General features: G+C 37.9%; 1 protein-coding gene across 1 annotated transcript in view; it reads left to right on the top strand.

Annotated features, from left to right (window-relative positions):
- Positions 1–22,338, top strand: part of JAZF1 (JAZF zinc finger 1) — a 187,587-nt gene that overhangs the window by 123,083 nt on the left and 42,166 nt on the right. The window lies entirely within an intron of this gene.

Below are 22,338 nucleotides of genomic sequence, written 5' to 3'. Positions count from 1 at the left end.
CCTTGGCAGAAATGGGATTCTATCCACAAGCTACAGCCGAGGGTGTGTGGTCTTACAGCAGCATGGGAGGAGTTGGGTCAAAGGCAAACTTTTATATATGTGCTGTGCTACTGAGGGGAAAGGAAGCAGTAAACCAGAAAGGACTGCCTTCTTTCAATTCTGGCTGTTTTGGCTTTCACTTCTGCAGCTGAGGAATCCCCACTTGCTTCTCTGCTTCTTGTGTAAGAGCACAGATGCTGTACTGGAGAGCCAGTGGAGCTGTGCTAATGGGATTGAAGTCTAAATGAAGAACTCATCCTGCAGAGCCGACACTGTAGATTTTGTTGCCTGAGATGCATTTTGTGGAATACAAACTATGTTGGATGTATACAGCATATTGTTTATGAAAAATAAATCAAGCAGCCACAGGAACAGCATGGTATTTTCTGGACAGATCTGCACTTCTGGATGCCAAACATGGTTTCAGTAATCTCATATTTAAGGGAATACAAATTGAAACCTTATTTGAGTGTGGCCTGATGGTAGAAATATTTTAATTGATGCAACTAGTTTGCTGCCCAAATTTTTCTCTTCAGTATGTGTGGATGTGAATCAAAAACATTTTCATTATTTCTTTGAAATGTGTGTGAGCACAAGAGAAATGGGAAAAAGATAGTATGTTTGGTCAGATCTGTGGTGCCAAACTTCCAGACTCATATAATTTCTATGACTAGTTACATGATTTTGATATTTCTTTCATACTGAATGGTTTTTAGAATCTAATATTCTTGGGTCAGCTATACTTACCAAATCTGGAGCGAATGGAAGTTTTGTAATATTGCCACAGTAACTAGAACAGCTTCCAAAGAACAAAGAGATATTCCGGGTTAAAGACAGAAGGCAGAATGGTGTGAATCTCTCAGGTGTAGTATTCAGACTCTAGAGCTACAGAAAACAGCTTGTAGTTCAGCAAAGGAAGCAATTAGACAACCATTAAAGAGCAATCAAGAACATATCCTTGTGGGGAAACAAAGAATATGCTTAAAGGATGATCACTAAGGGTTAAAGTGCAGCCTAAAAGAAAATCAAGCCATGTGTAACTTGTGAAAAACTTGATTACAGTATTTACTGTTCTAATTTGACAGACTGTTGGCACAAAGATCAGGCTGTTACACTGAACCCACTTAAGAAAGAAGAAATAATGCCATGCTGAAATATCTTCTTTCAAAGCTTTTCATACTTTTTTCCAGTATTTTTTGAATTATTTCATCTCAGTTGCAGCTGGAATTGCAAACTTCTTGCTTCACTTCAGAGACCCATCATTTCTGAACCAAATATTCCTCTCTGCTGTGGGACTGTTTCAGAGGATATGTTATTGGAAGAATGTTATGCAACTTGATATAGACATTTGAATTTGTTCCATCTTCTTGATTTATAAACTGATACAATCTTCACAAGTTCGTCATATATAGTAAGATGGACTTGTTTCCCAGCATTTGGAGTCATTTAACCGAGCAAGGAACTTAATTATAAAATAATGTGCAAGACTGGGCAGTATTTTAGGTTTGCTTCATGGGTGTCAATGTTGGTTGTCAGTCTGTTATGGTGTTCAATACTGGAGTTGCTGTTTGTGAGCTCAAAATTAAACAGGGAAAGAAGAACAAAGGCAGAGAACATGGTGGCAGAGAACATGGTTGCAGAAATGAGAATTATCTTGGACACAGTGGCCATTCAAAATATGCAGACAAAAATGTGGCAAAGGACTTTTTTTGTGTCAGGATCTTTTATGAATTCCACACCTTAATTGAAGTATTCATTGTCCACATTTTGGGTCCTTTTTTTTTTCCTCATGTTTAATAGATTTCTTGTCTGCCCTGTAAGCCTTTTTTCTCTCTTGCTTCTGTTAAGGGTAAGAAGGGATATCATAGTCCACTTCTTTCTCATTTACTTTGAAATCAGTTCAAAGAATTCATCAGTCTTTCACTTTCTCCAAGAAGACGTGAATTTTATTCAGTTTAGAGCAGAAAATGCGTATTGAGAATTGATTGAACCGATTTTTTTTTTCCTCTTGTTTTTCTTTTCACCATGGTGAACACACCTCTTTTACAGGAGCTGATGACACAGGACCAGTTGTCAGTAGCAGAAGAATGCCCCCAAATGCCCCACATCATCATAGTGTAATTCTTTCTCATACTGGTCAAACAGCCATATCCTTGGTAACAAGACTAGCTCTGTGTACGCTCTCCAAATAGCTCATGTGCAATTGAGAAAATCCTAAGGCATTTTAGTGGCCAAGCTGTGCTTTCAGAAATAAACTGCATTGCAAAGCAAATACCCATCAGTTCCATAAATGACAGGGTTTTGACTGATACCGTGTCCTGCAGAGCCTGATGCTTTTATCAACTCGAGCCAGCCAGAAGGTAGCTGGAATGGAGTGACTACTGCCAAAATCAGGCCACGGAAAACTCTGAGGGAGCAGGAAGACTGAACCATGCTGAATAATTTTCAACTTCTTTCTCCCTCTACATTACTTGTTAGCCTTATAGGTGTATAAATTTTTAATTAAGACATTGCAAGATGTCATAAGTTTGCAGGAAGATTCTCAACACTGGACTATATTTGTTTAAAAGGAACATGCATGTACCGGTAGAAGTGTTTTGTGGAATCCTAGCTCAATTGAATAATTTTTATGTAGATGAAAAGGTTATTTGTTTTTCATGCTTTTGGAATCTACCTATGTTCTTTTTGTGTGCCTCAGTAAGTTGTCAAAGCTGGATGTCCTGGAGTGTGAATCCAGTCCTTACCTGAAGGGTTTAAGTTCTGATGAAGGTTTGCAGCATCGTGAGGCAATCGGAGGGAGTTCTCTGTGGTTTTATTCAGACTGATGCTCCTTGGTAGGGTGTATCTCAGTGTTGTAAGTTATTGAAGCAGATCATTCTTTTCTAAAAGTTTTGGATTTTTTAATACATACATATATATAATATATGCATGTGTGTGTGTGTCTGTGTGTTAGAAATACCTGTAAATAATTTCATTACTCTTTTTAAAAACAAATTATAGGCGTCTTACTGAAAAGCAAAAACAAAGGATGGAAACTCTCCTGTGGGTCAAAATTACATTGCCATCCCCTTCTGATGTGAAATAAAAGCCTAACCCTATCGGTTTGGGTGACCTGTAGGGTCTCTTAGCAGGGGAAGTCAATGAAATGCATCACAATTAACAATGTCTTGTTGATCTCCCACGGACTGGAACTGTAGCAGATAATTGTGCAGTAGTGGGAGTTTTGCCATGACTAGCTTTATCATTTTGTCAGTTTGCTAATAAAAGGTCACCAAGGGTACAGAGCATCTGAGATTTACATATGGCAGATACGAAAGCATTCTGGGGAGCCTGCTTCAGAGAGGGGCTGGGGCATTTGTTGCAATTGACACCCATGCTGTGATTCCAGAATTGACAAGAAACGCCATTACTAAGCGGATCTGCCAAGATAATTAGAATTCAGGGTTGCATTTTTAATCTGACTTGAGTCAGATAATTTATCACAGCGGTAGCAAGCTGTCAGGGTCACACAATAAATACTGATTATGGAAGAATAAAGATTAAGTGCAGCCTTACAAAAAAAAAATAAAAATAGGCCAAGCTGTACTCAAGAAACGTTTTCTTCCAATACTTCCCATGCTAATTTCATGTAATATTGACAAAAAGATCATATCTCTAAAATGAGCTTTTTTATGAAAGGAGGTAATGCTGTGCAGGAGTGTCTGTACTTAGGGCCTATTTAAATTTAAATTGCAAATTCATTGCAAAGAAATATTAATTTTGAAAAGCTGGTTTAGCATGACTGTTTCATTCCTATCACCACCATAATAATTTGACGTATTAAAGAGAGAAATACTTTGTTCTGAAAGCAGTCCTAATTTGTTAGCATTAGTAAGATGCTTCATTTTTAATTTAACACAGCTCTTGTTTTTGATTTACCCATGGACAGTTTATGGCACTTTCATTTAATTAAAGAAGCCTATTTATTAAAATATGCGACTTAGAAAATGTTTTTTGAAATCCATTTACAAACTAGTATGCTAAGGATACAGCACTTCCATATTCACCTATAGCTTTTGAAGGATACAAAATCCAATGAGAACATAGCATTTATGCACATAGTATGTTTCCTTGGGAACAAAAAGCCACTGCAAAGGTGAATAGATGTATGTTGTATTATAAAAGAAATTGTAAGATATGCTGAAATGCAGTAGCTACCTTTAGAATACAATTTCTTAGTAAGGCATTCCATATCTCTTTAGCGCCTTCAGCAGCCATTTTTAGGTGGTGTGTTGGTTATGTTGCTTTCCTTTTCTACTACAACACCATAACTTACTGTTTATCCCTGTAAGAACTTTAAAGAAGTAGTCAGTTATTACTGAAATATCTGCAGCTGGATACTGCGAAGTCTCAGCTGAATAAATGAGAGATTTGAGATATTAGCAGCCTTGCATTTTGGAGTAGTTTTTTGATTTGCTTTCTGCCATTGAATATTTCATGTAGAGTGGGTGATGTTTCCACTTTTCTCTTGGCAGCATTTGTGGTTAACTCATTATTTTTGCTCTGGAAATAGAGTTTGTGGTCCTTTTTTATTACGATAGATTTCTAGTACATCTGCCAAAAGAGAGCAATTACTGTGAAATTTGCTCAATTGAAACTGAGCAAATGAAGCGTGGATGAAAGATACTTGAAAAAGTAATACATTACAAAATATTGGGAATATATATATATATATTTAATTGTAACTGTCAAAAAAAAAGTAAAATATTTTGAAGTATTACTTAATTTCCAGAAAGTAAGTCGATAATTTTCAATAACTAAAGGTCTTTAGTAACCTTTGAGTATAGATATGCATGACTATGTTTTTTCAAGAGATTTTCTGCCTGTGTCATAAGCTCAGAAATTGCAAAATTCCTCAATATTGACTCTAAGGCAGAGTTAGAAAGTGTTTCCCTTTGAAGTCGTGAAAATTATTAATTTTAGTAGGTGCATTAATAATGGAGCATCTTGTTTGTGGGGAACAAAGCACTCTAATCTATATTTTATTAGGCAGGTCCCTCATATCAGGCACTTGAAATTTCTATGACACTATTTTTTATGGTATACTTAATGAGAGCTTTAGTCTTTCATCTTTTGAAATGCCTGTTTGTAACCAATGAAAAATGGAACCTTTTTGTGTTACTTGTATGAATGTCATTATTATTATTAATATTATTACTATTATTATCATCATCATTAATTTTCTAGGTAATGAGTTGTCCTGCTCCCTCACTTAAGTAGCAGGGGGCAGAAGTCTATATAAGTATAGCGTTCAGCCTTGCTGGGGGGAGCAACACAGTGTGTGAGAGACTGTAATTTTGGGGCCACAGGATATTAAAGCTCAAATTGAAGGCCAGCCGGGAGAGCAGAGCACCGGCTTGACTGCACCATGTAAGTGGTTTGTTACTCTTGTCCAACTGCAATGAGTGCTGAGGACTACTAACTTAAGATACAGCTTTTATGGACCCACCAGACTACCCTGTCCAAGTCTGGGGTAGATTTGTCCAATTAACGTTCTTAATGTATTATTACATTAATTTTGTGTTAATAACATAAGCAAATCCTGGGGAGGTGTGAGCCTGAATTCTGCACAGTGAAAGAGCTGTGTTTGCAGACAGGTTGGGGATTGCATCTGCTCAGAGGGCATTATTTAGGAATTTGCTTTCAAATAGCTCCTTTCACTGTCTAACTACAAGGGACAGTAGCTGGACTTGTGCCTGGAATAAAATAGGAAAAAGAAGTGAGGCCACTCCCTGGAAGCCTGGCAGCTCTGAACCCTCCAAAACCTCTGGGCTGGTGTTTCCTAGGTTCAGATCTGTCAGGTGAGGATAAAGGAGGGCAGGCAGAGAGGGATGCTGAGTGCCTGAGCATTGAAGAAAGCATAATAAATCAAACTTGCATGATCTGAACACCTGTGTCCTAGGCATCTTTTTAAGGCACTCTTTCTCTCCCTGCAACAGCTTCTAGAGCTGTGGTCTGTGATGAGTGGTCTGTACCCCCTGTGGTGGTGCGTTGCGTGCACCTACCTCAGCAGAGATGTGGAGGGATGCCTTCAGTGACTCTGCTTTCTGCATACAGCCATCTCCTCTGTAAGTGCTGCTTCTGACCACATCAGGTTCCACAGCTGACAAGCTGAGTGACACACATAATCTTTTCTGTATGAAGTGCAGTGCCAGCCTCCCTTTTCGTTGTGATTGTCTGTTAATAATTGTAGCGGTCTCACTGATTAATTGATAAAGTCTTAAACTTACATAGTACCATATTAATTATTGAATTAATTCCTTATAAAACAATAGGAGAGCAAAATAGAAAGCAACTTGAGCATTCTTGTATTCCTTACTTTAATCATATTACTGAACACTGTTCAGTTATCCCATAGTACAGCAACGGTTGTAAATGGGTAAGTCAAAAAAGGCCAAATGGGATTGTGTTGGAAGAGCTACTTCCAGTGGAGTGAGACTAGGGCTGTTGCAGTGAGCCCTGTGACTCGTCTGGGATGAGGTGTAGGGCAGCAAAGGGAATAAAGTCGTGTCAGAGAAGGTTAGCTCTCCTTTAGAGGCTAGCCAAGGCTAAGAGAGAACAACTCAGCTTTTATAAATGTTGTATGGAGAGTAAACAAGCAGGGAAGGGAACTATCCAAAGTAAAGAATCACATAGCTAGCAAAACAAATGTTTGTAAATTTGTTCATGGATCTTCTGAAGCTGGAAACTGGAAGAAAGTTCTTTGCTTGAAGCTGTAGTCACCTTGATGCTTCAGTTACTGTAGAAAATAAAAATTCTGCACCAGGGGGCACTTGTGTGCACCAAAACTCTGCCAGTGCCAACTAGGCTGGATGATTTGTCTCAATAGTTCAAAATGGTTTAAGAATTTTCTTGCCCATGATATACTTGAAATACAGTACTACCTAATTTCAGAGTGGAAAAATGAGGAGTATAAATCTATTTAACAGTTGAACTTTTGATTCACACAGTACTGTGAACTGTATGGAAATCCAAATGTGAATAAATATGTATAAGGAATTGGTTAGCCAACACTCAAGGCATGAAGAAATGCCATGTTACAACTTTATAATGCATGTTACAGCTGTATAAATAGAATAAGAGTTCTGTAAAACCTCTGTGACTTTTTGCACTGTCTTAGATGGGCCTTAGGTGGTGCTGTTGCAGTTTTTTCTTTTGGCAAGTGGCTATTTTAAGTGCTTCAATAGTTTTTATTCTGCTTTGCTTTCTAGATCATACCAGGAAACTAAGAATAGTTGGCTACACCAATATTTGTAAAATTTACCAAGGTGGAACACTAAAATATAACCACTTGTCAGGTGCACTTCATTTCCTAATTTGAAACACTTTAGCACCTTTATATAAAAACTGAGTAATATTGAACTATGCTCATAGCATAAGGCATATCTTGCTCTACGTGTGTTATTTTGTCTAACGGTGTATAAATGTGAGTATAAAATTAAATTAAAGACACAAGATCGAGTAAAACCTCTCCAAAATTAGGTTCAACATGTGGGATTGATGCTGTAAGTTCACAAGTCTTTCAACTTTCCATATGGCTAATTAAAAAGAAAAAACGTGGCTGAATTTTAGAAACGAAATGTGTATGTCACATTGGCAACTTGCAGAGTGCCTCCTCTGTTAAAGGACCTATGCACTAGTTTTACATCCAATTTCCTGCCCTTATCTTCCTTATGCCAGCTCACAGTGTGATTCATTGGGAAACAGTTTGCTTTTTTTTCCTATTTCTTTTTTCACAACATTAAAAAAAAAAAAATTCCCATGAAGGTTTTTTCCACTACAACTGCCTACCCTTTATGCTCTGCAGCCTGCCAAGCTTGCCAAAACTCAGCAGGTAGCCCACATGGTATGCATGTCTGTGTGAGAACGCTCCCCTGATGTGGACAAGATGTTGGTTGTAAAATGAAGCCAACATCTTGTCCACAAGTGTGCAAAAAAATATCCTCAATCTGGACAGACATGTTTTTGTAGGCTGAATGCATTGGCTGTGCTAATTCAAAGTCTAAGCCTTTTAAAACCAGGAAAAAATAATTATATAGTTACAGTACCAATAATGCTATCAGTAGTAGTAAAGCTGCAGACATATTTGTTAATCTGAGACTGTTAGATTAAACTTTTACTGCCCTGGTATTTACAGTAATTCTTTTGGCATTTGTGACTTCAGGGGTTTTATCGCTCCTATTTTAGTCTCCACAACCTGGGCAAATAATGTAACCCCAAGACCGTGGGCTAGCAAAAAACAGTACAAGAATTAGGAGGAGAGATGCTGTGGGTTCCTTCTGCAGTTTGCCCAGAACTTTCTTTGAGATAGATATTTTTGTTTTTTACCTATACCCTGTTGGGTGGCATGTGAGGAGCAAGGAAAAGAGTAATGTATAGAGAGAGAGAGATAGCAGTGACAGACACAGACTCCCTTGCTCCAAACTTGGATATAAATGCATGAGGCAAAGCTGGTTGCATAATGTAAACAAAACAAAAAAAAAGCCCTACAAGGTTATTCCCTGGAACTGTGTATGCTTCATATTTTCCAAACTAAAATTGTCAAAATGTTCTGATTAGTTTAAAACTTGGAGGGACTAAACTTAGTTTTTCTCATGGGAGCAAACCAAAAAAATTGGCACAAAACTTTAACTATACTTAGGTGTTTTCACTTACTTCAGGCTAAAGTATGGGAAGAACAAAATTTGGTTTAGCTTTCACTTTGGTTTTTTCAGTTTAAGTTTGTGGTTTAGGCTTTTTTAATCTGTCACAGTTTGAGTACTTATTTAAGTTGAAGGTGTTCTGAATTGCCTAGGTCTGCCTAAAACTGTGGGTTTTCCCAGTCCATGATTTTTTTTCTCAGAAATTTAAAACACAACACTATTACATTACACTTGAAGGTACATATACATAGTGATTGAGTACATCCACACTTCAGCTCGAGCAAAACTCCTGTGGATGACCCCACACTGCAGATGAAAACCAGGATTCACTCTTTGCTTTAAAGGATGCCTTTCCTCATGACCTGCTAGTGTATGGTTAGCATAGTGATGTTTCTCTCCTCTGCCCTCACAGAGTGTGTGTTAGGGCTGGGGACACCCAGACTCCAGAGTATTTCCCTCCACTAGCGGGAGTGTTCTGCAGAGGAGCCTCAAAGCTGCAATTGCTTCCTCTGGATTCTCACTTGAAGCTGTTGAATATGGGGATACTTGGCAAACCTAGACATTTCCAGTCATATAGACTCATGGCACTTACTTTAGGCATTTCATTTGGTTTTCTGTTTTGATGGCTTTTTTAAAAAAGTTTTAATGGAAGCTCTTTGTTTATTACCTGGCAAAGTACATATTGCCTATTCTCCATTTACTTGCATTATTGAGTAAAAGCCCTTGAAGGTTTGGGATTTTAAAGTGCATTTGCCTAACATGTGCACACCTTTTTTTTTTTTTTTTTTTTTTTTTTTTTTTTTAGACATAATGGTCAACAGCTTTGAAGAATGTTTGGCTGTTTTAGACTTGCAGATTAATACCTAGTAAAAGTTTGGACATGTTCTTCCACACAATGCTTTTCCTATCTAGATCATCAAAGTTCAAGGTTGGCAAGTGTCTGGTTTAAATAGCTTCTGGTTTTGTCTTGATTCATTCTGGTTTAAATTTTCATATTATACAAGATCTAAAACTTAAACTTCAGTATAGCTTTCTAATGAAAAGGCAAGACTAGATTTATTTTTAAATTTTTTTTTGAGAAGAAGATGAAATCTCTTATGTGCATGGGGATTTAGTTCATGCTCTGTTTCAGGAGGGTAATTTTTTTCATTCCTTTAGGAGATCTTTCTTGATGTACTAATATGCATCACTGTCTTGAAAAATGACAGCATGCTAGTGTTCAGCAGGCAAAAAAAAATTACAGTGTGTGTAAAACTCCTCCTTGATCGTGCATGACATTGCCCGGTTTATGAGACCATGCAACTAAAGAGTAATCTATTTTTAAGCATGTAATTATTCTTGGCAGGCAGGTATTTCAAAATACATAACTTAAACTTTTTTCTGTTCCGAGTCTACTTCAGGCTGTGTGATATATCCATTCTCATGGTGAAAAAGGACTTTTTCATTTTTCTTCATAAATGTCATTTTTGAAGTTTCATTTCAGTCTATTACAGGTGAACATAGCTCATAATTTATGTGTTACACCGACAGACTACAAATAATAATGTCTCTTAGAACAGCAAGTCAGAAAATCACCTAGCATATTAATTACAATTGTCAAGCAATGACTGATCATAAATTTAACATCAAAGGTACAGACTTCCCAAGAAAGCATCTTAAGTGCTCTGTTAAAAAAATTTGCCCTTGAAATTGCATGTTAGATAATAAATATTAGTGTAATAGTAATGTATTAAATCTTTTTAACCTGGAAATGTCTTTTTAAATAACAATTTGGTAGAAAATTTGGGGGAGAGTGTTATTACTTTGTTATCTCACAGTCTAAGAATTCTACACCTACATGTGAATAATGATATACCATTAAATTTGTTTATTGGATTTGGTTATTTCTTATCACTTTAGAAGCACCTGAAAGGCATAGAAAAGGACAGTGTTCTCTGTGATGATGTGTAGATGTGTACACTTGTGGTGTGGTTAAGCCACAGTCTTCTCTGTGTCCCCGGATTCCACCACCTCTAAACTACATGGGTTTGTGGAGTGACATTTGTGACCTGCTAGAGGGACAGTGCATGCTCAATCATCCTACATCTCTTGGCTTCAAAGCCACGCAGGGTCAGCTTTTTTTAAAAAAAAAATCCAGTTGGACTTTTTTGTCCTCTGCAAACTTTTGATTTTTTCCATCACAGAGGCAGTTTGTGGGTGAAGGATTCAGGCATGGTGTGCCTTGACAATTTCTCCTAGGTATGGTCACGCTCCAGTTCCACACCTGAAAGTTGCACAGGTTTAAACTTTTCCCAACATGCAGCCAAGGTCTGGCTTGAGTGCAAAGCCCAGCCCATGCCCAGAAGGTTTTCCCAAGGGTAGTGGCTGAGGTTGGTGGGATTCTGGGCTCAATAGCAACCATGAGTGAGTTCATATAAGGATTCCGAAGCGACTAGAGGTTTGAAGGAGCCCGCTGTATATGCCTTTGCATAGGCCTCATTGTCAGAGAACTTTGTAGCTATTGAAAGTCAGTGGGTTACAGTGAATATTCAGACATTTGTCTGAGGTTACAGTTGTGGTTGAAACAACTATAAACACTATGAAAGAAGATCTGGGTCTAAATGTGGAGGGGAGTGGGTCACAGGGAAATGAAGACGAGAGGATGGAATTACAGAAGACACAGGAGGAGCTGGTGTTTATTGCAGTAGGAGTTTGAAGGAAGTGGTTTGTATGTCCTTAGGAAATCCAGCTTCATTAGTTCTGTTCTGTGCAGAGCTTTTTAATTTAAGCTAGAGGGGTAGTGGACTCACAATTGGGAAATGACAAATAGCTTTTCGATTTTTGCACAGTTGAAATCCTTTCTTTTTCTTAAATGTATCTCAGAAATTGCTCCCATGGTGTACGTCCAGCCCAGTGTCTGAACTAGTAAATGGGAACAGGCAATGGAAAGACTTGTCATGCAAAAAATTAATTTGAGGAATATGTGGAAAGTGTCTGTGATGAAGCAAGTCAGTCTAAAGTTGTCATCACTTTCATTTGGCATAACTCGGTGCTGCTGGAGAAAGGGATGATTGCCTCTCCCTGTTCAGGCTGCCTGTTTCGTTTGTGTGCTGACTTTGTGGTTCTGACGTGGTTTTGGTTGGGTTAGCTTTCACTTGGACCAGGTCCATGTTCCAGCTTGCCCACAAGCACACAAACAGTTCTGCTGGGAAGAGACAGTGGTGAGAACAGGCAGGTTGGTGTGGAATGAAAGGTGGAACAATTTGCCTTATGAGGAGTTGGGCCAGGCAAGGGGATTGCAAAACCATCACCCCCACAGGGATGGCAGGGAGGGTCAGAGGCTGCATCCAAAGAGAGCTGCTAAAGAAGGATAATCAGCCTTAATGTTGTTAAGGAACCATTAAAATAATGCATTGTGGCACTGAAAGTATTTCTATGTCAATAATTATTTTTCAATAATTATTCAATAGTAGTGTTTAACTTCTGACACTTGTTATTGATAACAAAATGCTGCCAGAATTTTTTCCTCTCTTTCTCCCTGTCTCTCTTTTTTCTTCCCTTTTTCTTCTTTTACTGGATCTCTTTACTGCACTCTTTTAAGGTATAGGACTGCTGCACTTGGGGTGCAAGCCTTTATGAAAAGACATTTCCCTGCCTGGGCACCTGAGCGCCTTGTGTAAACCACAATGCTGAGGGATGTGTGGGAGCTGGATAAGAGATACTTGGATTATCCATACAGGCCTGCCAGCAGAGCAGAGGCTTCTATTAGTTTTTACTGAGATGGAGCTAGTTTGAAAAAGCTGATGTCCAGGAAAAGTAAGTATTAACTTCAAGTATTTATTATCTTTTAGCTGAATCCAAAGCATACTGAACAATGAGCTTGATTTTTTGGAAGCCATAAACATATTAAAAGTCAGCCTTAGCCTTGGAATGTAGGCAGGCAGACTTAGCTTCATCATATTTGGCAAACACATCATGGAGAAATTTTCTGTGTTTTTTAATGTCACTAACATAAATATAACTACTGAATTTCAGCAAAGCTGTGTTAGCAGATACACCTACTTTGGTTAGTGTTACTTATTCTGTATTTCCACATCCATATGAGATGCCTGCTCATGGTACAGACATCTGTCTTCCACTCCTGATAACACACAAGTCAGTGGTGGGAAAACCACTGGATTCCCCACACCTGGGGAAGACTTGTAGCCTGATGCTTTTCAAAAGAACAGCCCCGTGGTAGTAACACCATATCTGCAGGGACTGGGTTTGGGACCTGACATTAAAAATGTCATTCCTGTTGGCTGCTTCATTATGAAACAATAGCAGGTCCATGCAATGGGAGGCTTTAGTAAAATTTTAATTGTCACACTTTAACCTTATAGAAAGACAGCATTTCAGTGCAAGGACAGCTTATAGGAGCATGTAATTTTGCAGTTTTCTTTTGGATTGGCAAAGTGAAAAAATGTCAGAATGGCTACAGAACCCTGTAGCTTGTTTCCAGCTCTTTAGTGACTTCTTGCAAGCATTCACCTTGTCTAATTTGCAAAGCAGAATGCCAGTTATCACAAGGCTGTGGCTGATAATAAAGATGCTGAATGATATAAAAAGAGTAAAACTAATGTAGTACATAAATTTGTTGATTTGTTATGGTTTTTTTCAGATTTAGACCTGAAATTGCACAGAGGTTGTTTAGAGTTTTTTGAGAGTTGAGATGATGTTACCTGGTTTTAAGATGCTCTTGAGAGATGAAAATGGGGAGGTCAGAGACAGCCTGAGACTGTATTCTTACATTTTCTGTGTGGTTTTCCTATGTGCACTGGGTGAGAGAGTTTACAAGACAAGTTATGCGTTCCCCATGTTAAGCTGTTCCTTATTTTTTAAAAGCACTCGGGGAATCCTTAAGGATGAATGGTTTGGGGGTTTTTAAATAGGTTTTGGTTTCGCAAACCCAATTACTTAAGCAATGGCGAAGACCCTGCAATATTTTTGGCTAAGTGGAGGACCACGTGAACAAGCAGAGAAGGAACTTGGGATCCAAAAACACATATACCGTTGCCTAGCTCCAGATGCAATTTATGACATATGAGAATAATCAAGTCCTGAAAGTGTAAAGGCTTAAAAGTTGAGAGCCAAATAAAATCTATTGTAGTGGATTAGGCTAAAATGTACTTAGAGCAGCCTGTGTTAGAATTGTTTTATTTCTCATCAGAGCACAAATTGCTAAGGATTGTCAGCAATAAATTTGGACTTCAGTTTGATAGACGACACCGTCTGCAACCTATGAAATCGAATAAAATTCATTAGTATGCCATGATTCAAGATTTCTGTAAAGGTTAAGAAAAATATGACTGTACATAAATAAAATATTATTAATCGTGTGTTTATGCTAGTCTTAAGGTACGTTAGCTATTATATTTTCACATCATTGTTTAGCAGTTGCAAATGTACCAAAAAATTTTGGCAGAAGACTGTTCTTAAGTGAAAACAGAGAGCCTTAAACTTAGAAAATACCTTAAGAAAATCTATTTAACTGTGACATATATAAATAATCCAATTAATATTGGAAAGATGAATAAAGTTATTCATTTTAGATTCTGTTATGACTTTGCAATAAAATATATGATAACAAGCTTTGCCGAAACATTGTTAGTACAATGCAAGTTGTGACTCGAAGGCCAGGGAATTTCCCAAAGCTTGTTATTTGGGCAGTAAATTTGTTGCCTTTGAAGGTAGTGATTTTTTTGGTAAAGACTTTGTCTTTGCTTTTACAGGCAGTGGATTTCTAGGTAAGAACTGCTCCACTGAGGAGCCAAAGGAAACCCAGAACTGTATAAATAAATGAGGAAAATGCATCGGGTTTTATGGACATAATACAAAAAGGCAGAGGCATATATGTCAGGCTAGAAGGCATACCCAAAAACTCAGCTGTACGAGTTATTTCTGAAAATAATTAACATAACAGTGGGCAAGTTATCCCTTAGTTTGGTTGGGATTGCTTATTTTAATTTGTTGCCTTCCCCGCCGTGTTTCTACAGCACAGTTAGAGAGCATTCCCTACTTGAGTTCAATGAGTAGAGGAGAGAGATTTAGATACATTCTTGTATTACAGTCTCACCTGCCAGTAAATAAAACAGAAACTAGTTTTGTTTGAGATATTAGCAGAGGTTTCTTCCAGTGAATATGAATTAGTTGCTTCTTTCTCTGCACCAACATCTCTCATACTGTAAGGAGGTGTGCCCCTGTTTTACTGGTGTATGGGAGAAGAAACTCAGAATTTCCCTGATTCAGCTTGACCTTTATACCAAATTTCAAATTAGTTCTCCCCCCTGTACTCATCGAGTTCTACATGTCCTGGTTTTAATTTTTTTTAATTATTTTTTTAAAGAATACAGTGAGATCGTATCTTATAGACCCAGAAGTGATGATTTTCCCAGGAGAGAAACCAATTGTGGGCTGTTTCATCAGTTCCTGGACGATGATGACAGAGGAGTGGGAAAAGTACGTTCTGATTCAGCTGTTTATTCCCACATGTAGTTACTAGTTTCTAAGTGATGTTCACTTCCTTGACTAAGAATTGCAAAACTGAGAACATGGTGAAATAGGCAGACTATTTGAAAGCACTTTATTTCATAGTGGAAATAAATAGGACATATAGAGAGCTAAAACTTTATGGTACTTTGAGCTGTTTGTCTTGATTATCCCCAAGTTTTCAATTGAAAGAAAAAGAAAAGTGGAACAAGACCACTGCAGAAGCAACTATTCTTCATGTTTCTTAAAAGGCTAGGTTTTGTACCTAGAAACTTCTCCATTGCTTTAATTATTAATTTTAATTTTTACAGTGACACCAGAGTCTTGATGACAATGAAGAACCACCGTATGAAGTACAGCTGTAGTATTAATATTATACACCTTTTATGGTCTTCAATTTAGCAAATTGGAACAAAAATTCTTACTGTATGTCTTCCGTGCTAAGGGAAGCTCTCTGAAATTTGCCTGAAGCACAGACATGTAGCCTCATATTGTACAGTTATGTAAGTACTTTTCCCTAAGGATCTGATAGCAGGAAGATAGTTTTTGCTTGTGGTCTCATGGGATAAGCTGTGTTCCAGCAGTACATACCTTCAGAGGCCAACTCCGTAGATTCTTAGGAGGTGACACATGCTGCTTGTCATCTGTATACTTCACCTGAAAAGTTATTTGTGAATTTCAGGTTTCCCCATCCTACCTTACCTACCTATACCTGCTGTATAATTTCCCTGGCAAACTAGCTCAAAATTTTGTAATAAAAATTGGAGAGGATGGGCAGGGGACTGCTAAGGTAGAGAGTAAAATGAACCATGACATGAAGAATTGCTGGTCTGGTCAGTGGTATCTTACTGTAAATATCTGGTAGTTGATACTGAGAGGGTGTTCACAGAAAATAGGGATTTAGGCTGACAAGAGAAGGCTGAACTGCCTCCCTCTTTAATCAGTGGAGGAGAGAGAGGTGCTTCTCAAAGAGATAGTATAGACTAGCCAAATTAATCCTTTCTCTCTACATCAAGGGCAATATCAGTGGAGGAAACCAGCAAGATTAGGTGAGTAAAGTACAGTGAGCTGGAAAGGTGGATGAGGAGGTTTATGTATATTGCATGGAGATGACTTGGTGGGCACTTGGAAAGATTAACTTGATGTCAGTAGCTTATGGAAGGCAGTTCTTCCCAAATATGCAGTGGTTCTTTCCTGCTCATTTTGTGGAGTATCAGCCCTCTCAAATGGCTGATGAGAGATAATCACAATTAAAAACTGTGAACAGGCCCCATGTCAATTATATCTGTATCAATATTTACAAAGTTTTTGGTAGCACAGAATGGATTGTTATGGTTACCTAGACATAACATAGGCAAGGAAGGTTACCTAGACCACAACATAGGCACAGACCCTCTCTCCACATTTGCAGAGGAATTGTACTCTTTTGCAGCAGGATTGAGAACTCTCACAAGTGAGAACTCTCTAACTTGCGATTTGATGCAATGAGTTTATTCTAGAAAAACATCCAATGTTGGTTTGAAGCCAAATGAAAGACTTAATTTCACTTGGTAAATTGTCCTTATTGTCAACTAGGTGTTGGGTTTTTTAATTTGAAACCAGAATGTTTTCAATTCCCATCCATTAGATAATGTTATCCCTCTGTTTATTTCAATGTAAGGGCCTTTATGTATGTTTATAATCCACAATGAATGATCATTAATTTCCTCTTTGAAAAGTTAAGAGCTTTTGTGGCTGTTGTGGTGTTTGTGTGCCCTGAAGAAGACTTCTTTTTTTAATGGGTAAAAATTATGAAGAGTTATTTTCCAATTTCTAACTTGCTGCGATAGCCAAAGGCTTAAGAAGACAAGTCAACCACTGCATTAACTCTTGGAAAGAAAATGAACAGAACATGTCTATCTGGTTTAGCACTAGATTTTGGCAGAGAGGCAGCGTTCTCAGTAGTGAACCAATTATTATGGATAATAATGTTTTAGCTTGCATAGATTGTTTTTTTTTAGAGTGTTCCCAGCTAATGATAGTCATTAATCCATTGGTAAACTGAGTCTTGAGCTTTCTGTTCTGATCTTTATTTTTGATTTGTTTACTTGAATGGATTTTTAATGTGATAACAGTCAGATGATTTTTTGATAGCCTGATGTCATGGGTGATTGAAGTGTTCTGTTTCTTCCATTAGTTCTTTCCTGCTCATCATTGCCAATATTACTGTGAGTAGCTTCCCTTCTCCACTCTTACATCAGTTATGTGGGTTGGGGGAAAGGAGGATTAGTGTTCAGGGGGCTTGGTTCTTTTCTCACAGAGTTTGGTTTAAATTTTATGCTTTTCATGTTCATGTTTCTGCAATTAAATCATGAGACTGTGATGTGGCTTTCCTTGCTGTGCTGAAAATACTCAAACTTTATTTTCTCTTAATCCTTATCACCTGTCCTCTCCTATGTTCTAAATGAGGAAGGCATTGGTGTTGTTGAAATTACATTGTGGTGCATAAGAATTTGCAGCAATAAGCCTGTGAGTCTGGGGGAGCAGTCTGTAGATGTGCTGGGAATGCAGCTCTACATGCTGTGCCAGCTCTTAGGCAGCTGCCGTTCCCTTGGCAGTCTGGTACACTGAGGCACACAGTGTACCAAAATGTTCCTTCAGTTGTGCAGTATTGGGTTAGAGATGCTCCCCTCCAGTTGGGAAGGTTCTGGGAGAGTCAAGGGATCATGATCTAGAGAGTTTTCTCACTGAGCTCATGGGTGCACACAGACATGCTGTGGTTTTTAAGGAGAGATTTGGGCAATGCCTTACTAATCCTGATAACTGAGGGACAGGTATAAGGGGAATTCTCTTTGGAATCAGAATGTCATTTTATCTATTTATTCCTTAACATTGAGCTTCCCTTTTTTTGTAGCTGAGTTTTAACTTACCCTCCTTGTCTGTTACCATGGGACTTTGTCCTTAAGGACCTTAACTCCTCCTAACTTCTGTATCCTGCCCAGTTTGCACATTCTGATCCATCTTTGCAGCTTCTTGTCCCGCCAGGTTGCCATGGGCTGTTTTGAGCTGCTGTTGACAAGGATGTGAACACCCTGGGTATCGAGCCCTTTTGTGGCAGCACTCCCATCTCATTCCACTCTCCTTGGCTCCCACTCCAGTGCCGGGGTGACCCTGATGGTTTCATTTCACTGCCTTGCAGGATTCGAGCCGTGCTGAAGCTCAGTGATGTTGGTATTGGATTTTGCAAGTCGCTGAGCACCTCATGCAAGTGTTTTCAATTACTCCAGTGTCAGTGGGAGATGAGGATAAAAATGGTGCTGAGCAGCTCCAGCAAGTGGCTGCCATGTCACCACTGCAAACAGATCAGCCCATAACACTGTGAGGTTTATTACCTAAAGGGGAAAGAGTTAACTTGGGGATGAGGGAGAGATAACTTCTGGTGCTAAATGTCACAGGTTTTTTACTGCAAATATACATTTCTAAGTGGTGGTTTGTTTTAATTTTTGTGGTTTTTTACTTTTTAGGACTTTTCAATCATTTGCAGCAAAAGCAAATAAAAATATTGCGTCTATTTAGTCTCTTGACGCTGCTAAGATAAAGAATGGTCTTGCTCCAGAAGTATGTTCAGCAATATCCATCCTAATTTCTGATAAATCTGAAAATCTTATTTAGGGTTACCAGAGTCAATTGTTTGACAGCTTTACAGTAATTACTCACCAGCTTTTGAAAAGTGACTGGATCTGTTTGCTTTTAAGGGACTTAAAAATAGAACTTTTGAACAAATACCAAAATCACTTTAATTTTTTTTCATTTAATGACTTTGATTACTTCCATTTACATATTTGAGATTAAAATTAATAATTCTCAAATTATTCAAATTCAAAGTTTTGCCTTTAAAATTCAAATTTTGCCTTTTAAATTTCATGTCTTTATGAGTCTCCCATTTTAAGAAGTGTATGAACCCTACATATAGGATTTTCCTGCTCTTTCTTTTTAATTAATGCAGCACAATAGACATGAGTTTCTCAGGGGATGGAGAGAAGTTTTAAGTATTTCAATTGATTGTATGTGAGAGTTTACATGCAATTCACATAGAAAAATGCTATACAAGGGCTATTTCAGAATTCTTCACTTCAGAGAAAGCAATCTGCAGCAAGGGGCAAGCTTACCTGAGCATCCAAAAATCCTAGTAGCCTTAAAAGTTACTGAGTAAAATTTGTTGCAAAGCAATGTTCCTACGTTGCTTAGTCCTGCTGCAAGTATACAATAAAGAGTTGTTTTCAGTTCAAGTAAAAATTGGTTTCCAGGAATGAAAAAATATTTTATAAAATTAGTTTGGATTGGAAAAGGACACTAGCATTGAAGGAAAAATATAATTATTAGAGAGGAGGCAGATCATAACACAACTTTTGCATTTGCAGGTGTTAAAAAAAATTCTTCTTCCTTCAAAAAGTTTTTGTCTCCCTCCATCGTGAGAGACTGATTAGAACTGTCTTTCAGTGTTTCTAGGAAGACAGCTCCAGGAAAAATTGTGTAATATTTATTTTCATTGTATTTCATAATTTCTATATAAAATAGGTTTTGAAAATCCATTCTGAACCATGATCTAAGGTCAACCTTGATCCTATTAATAAAACAGCCTTTAGAATTTGTTTCATTGATAAATAGAGAAATTAAGGGGAAAATAGATTTTAAGGAGCTGGCCTTAGAAACACCTTTTGAAACATTTTTGAGGATTAATTTATTGGAAGATTAAAAACTCTTTTTGAAATATTTGGAAGAAGCAAAGTAATTAGTGTCAAGGCATTATATTGAAAGTGTTTAAGCTTTTTACCACAGATGTTGACTGATGGATGAAAAGTGTTAAGGGTAGCTATTATTGACTTATTTTAACAGCAGTCCAGAGGTTGTTCTCCAGGTCTGTAGATTTTAAAATTACTCCTCTGGTGCTTGACATAGATTCCAGGGAAAATAGAGACAGACATGTATCTCTTTAGTCTTGGTATTTGGTGGGTAGTTAATGTGGAAGGAATATGCCAAAGCAGACTTGGAAGGTCGACAGCAGAAAGGAGAGGGGGAAGGATTTAATAGCTTTTTAGCCCTTGTGAGCAAAATTAAATCTGTAAATCAATATGATAAAGATTTTTTTAACTCTTCATCTCCAAAGAGAGTACTATGTTAATATGTAAAGGAAAGTTTGTGAAGTTTTTGTGAACAGCAAGCAACAGAAAGTTATTTTATCATTTGCCTTTTAGCTCTCTCTTTCTGCATGGTGTTGCTGATGTGAGAGAACTGCCCCTTGCCAAGGGGCTGCTTGGCCCAGGTCAGGGTTTTAGGTGAGATGAACAGCTGAGAAATGCCCTCATACAGGTTCATGTCTGATGCTCGGGGCAGAAGTGGGAACAAACCTTGGCCATGTGCCTTTCAGCCCAGACAGTGGTTCTCTAGCATGGCAGATTTGCAGACCAGAGTCAACACTCAGTATTTTCCTAGGCCGTAATGCACCAAATTTTGCCCTCTGGCTTCTAATGAACTGCTGTTTAATATAATTTTGTAGACCATCAAGGAACCACTAAGCATACACTCATGGGAACCACTGTGCTGAGAGGGACAGAGGTTTCAAGTCCCTGCAGTTGGCCAGGCCAGCTATTAAATGTGGCTAATATTTGCACTGAGGTTGTTGGTGTGGTTTAGGATCTACATAGGAGATGAGCAGAAATTTGCATTTAAAGCATTTTGTTAGACTAGGCTTTTGCAGGTTGTTGAAATAAAACTGAAATTTAAGTATGTGTTGCAAAATACTGCGGCATAGCAGCTTAGGCACTGACTGAAGAATGGAGAATAATAGTGGTAGTGGCGTTTTGAGGCTGTTGCTGAAATTTATCTGCCACATTCCCTCTGACAACATTTTCAGAAGCAGAAAGGGATGCAGGTCAGTGTTTTGCATGCAAGGGATTGTGCCTCATTATTGACAACCTCAGAAATTCAAAATTCACGTCAGACACTACCACACTTGATTGTGGTTATTTCAAATCTTAATTAATAGTTACATTTCTCTTTTCTTTCTGGGTTTTGAGCTTTTAAGATGTTCTCAAGGTGTATTTGCAAACTTGTCTAGAGTTTAAGCAATGTTTCAAAAATTGAAAATTACAGGGCAGGTTAGAACATTTTCTGTCTCTGTGTGAGTGCTGTGGTCCTCTTCTCAAAACAGATTCTTTCATCAGGGCTTACCTTAGACAACCATCAGGACTTACACAAATTGCTAATTCTATTATGTGTGCTGAATCCTGTTAGGTATGTGCTGCCTGAGTAAGAGCTCCCCAAAAGTCATGTTATCTTGGCCGCATGTTTTTTAAAACTTTGTTAGTTAATTATTTTGGCTCTCAAAAGAACTGCCTTCACTTGGCTGTTAAAATGAAAAAGATTACACATATATGTTTAGTATACAAACATGTATTTAATTCATATGCTTACCTGTAATAGATATATGTGTATCCATTAATCTGTGTGTGTGTGTGTGTGTGTGTATAGATATAGGTGGAGGCCTCAGCTGGGGAGGTATGAAACAGAGAATGCTGAGATCAGAAAGACTCACAGTCAAAAGGAGTGGTGGAATGACATTGGTAATACAAAGAATATGCGTGTCACTTGGGTGTAACAAAGTTGTGGGAGAACAAGGCAGAAATGCTACTATGGATTGATAATACATCGATTTTAGGGAGTGTAAAGTGATGGGAGTGTAAAGAACAAAAGTGTAAAAGGTACAGGTCAGATCTCTTCCAGTGGTAAGTGGAAATGATGATGGTAAATTATTTTAAAAACTGTGGAGATTCATTACAGAAAGTTCTTCATTTAATTATTTTCTCTTTACCTGTGCACACAGGATCAAAACCTGCAGAAATATCAAGGAGGTAGATAAATTATATGGTCTGGCACACAAACCAACTTAAAACTAGTGCAGATTACAGCAGTCCCTGGATACTAGCTGGAGTTTACTAGACCTGAGATAGGTACTGCTTTAGACAGCACCATGTGCGCATGCTGTGTGTTTCTGTATTTTATACACTGGCATTGTAGGAAGATGCATTTCATGTTGTTGAAAATAGAAGTGAATTACAGTGGTTTTGGATTC

The sequence above is a fragment of the Zosterops lateralis genome, assembly GCF_965231275.1.
Source record: "Zosterops lateralis genome assembly, chromosome: 1".
Lineage (NCBI taxonomy): Eukaryota > Metazoa > Chordata > Aves > Passeriformes > Zosteropidae > Zosterops > Zosterops lateralis.
The sequence above is the reverse complement of the archived record's forward strand: the minus strand, read 5'-3'. Positions and strand labels throughout refer to the sequence as shown.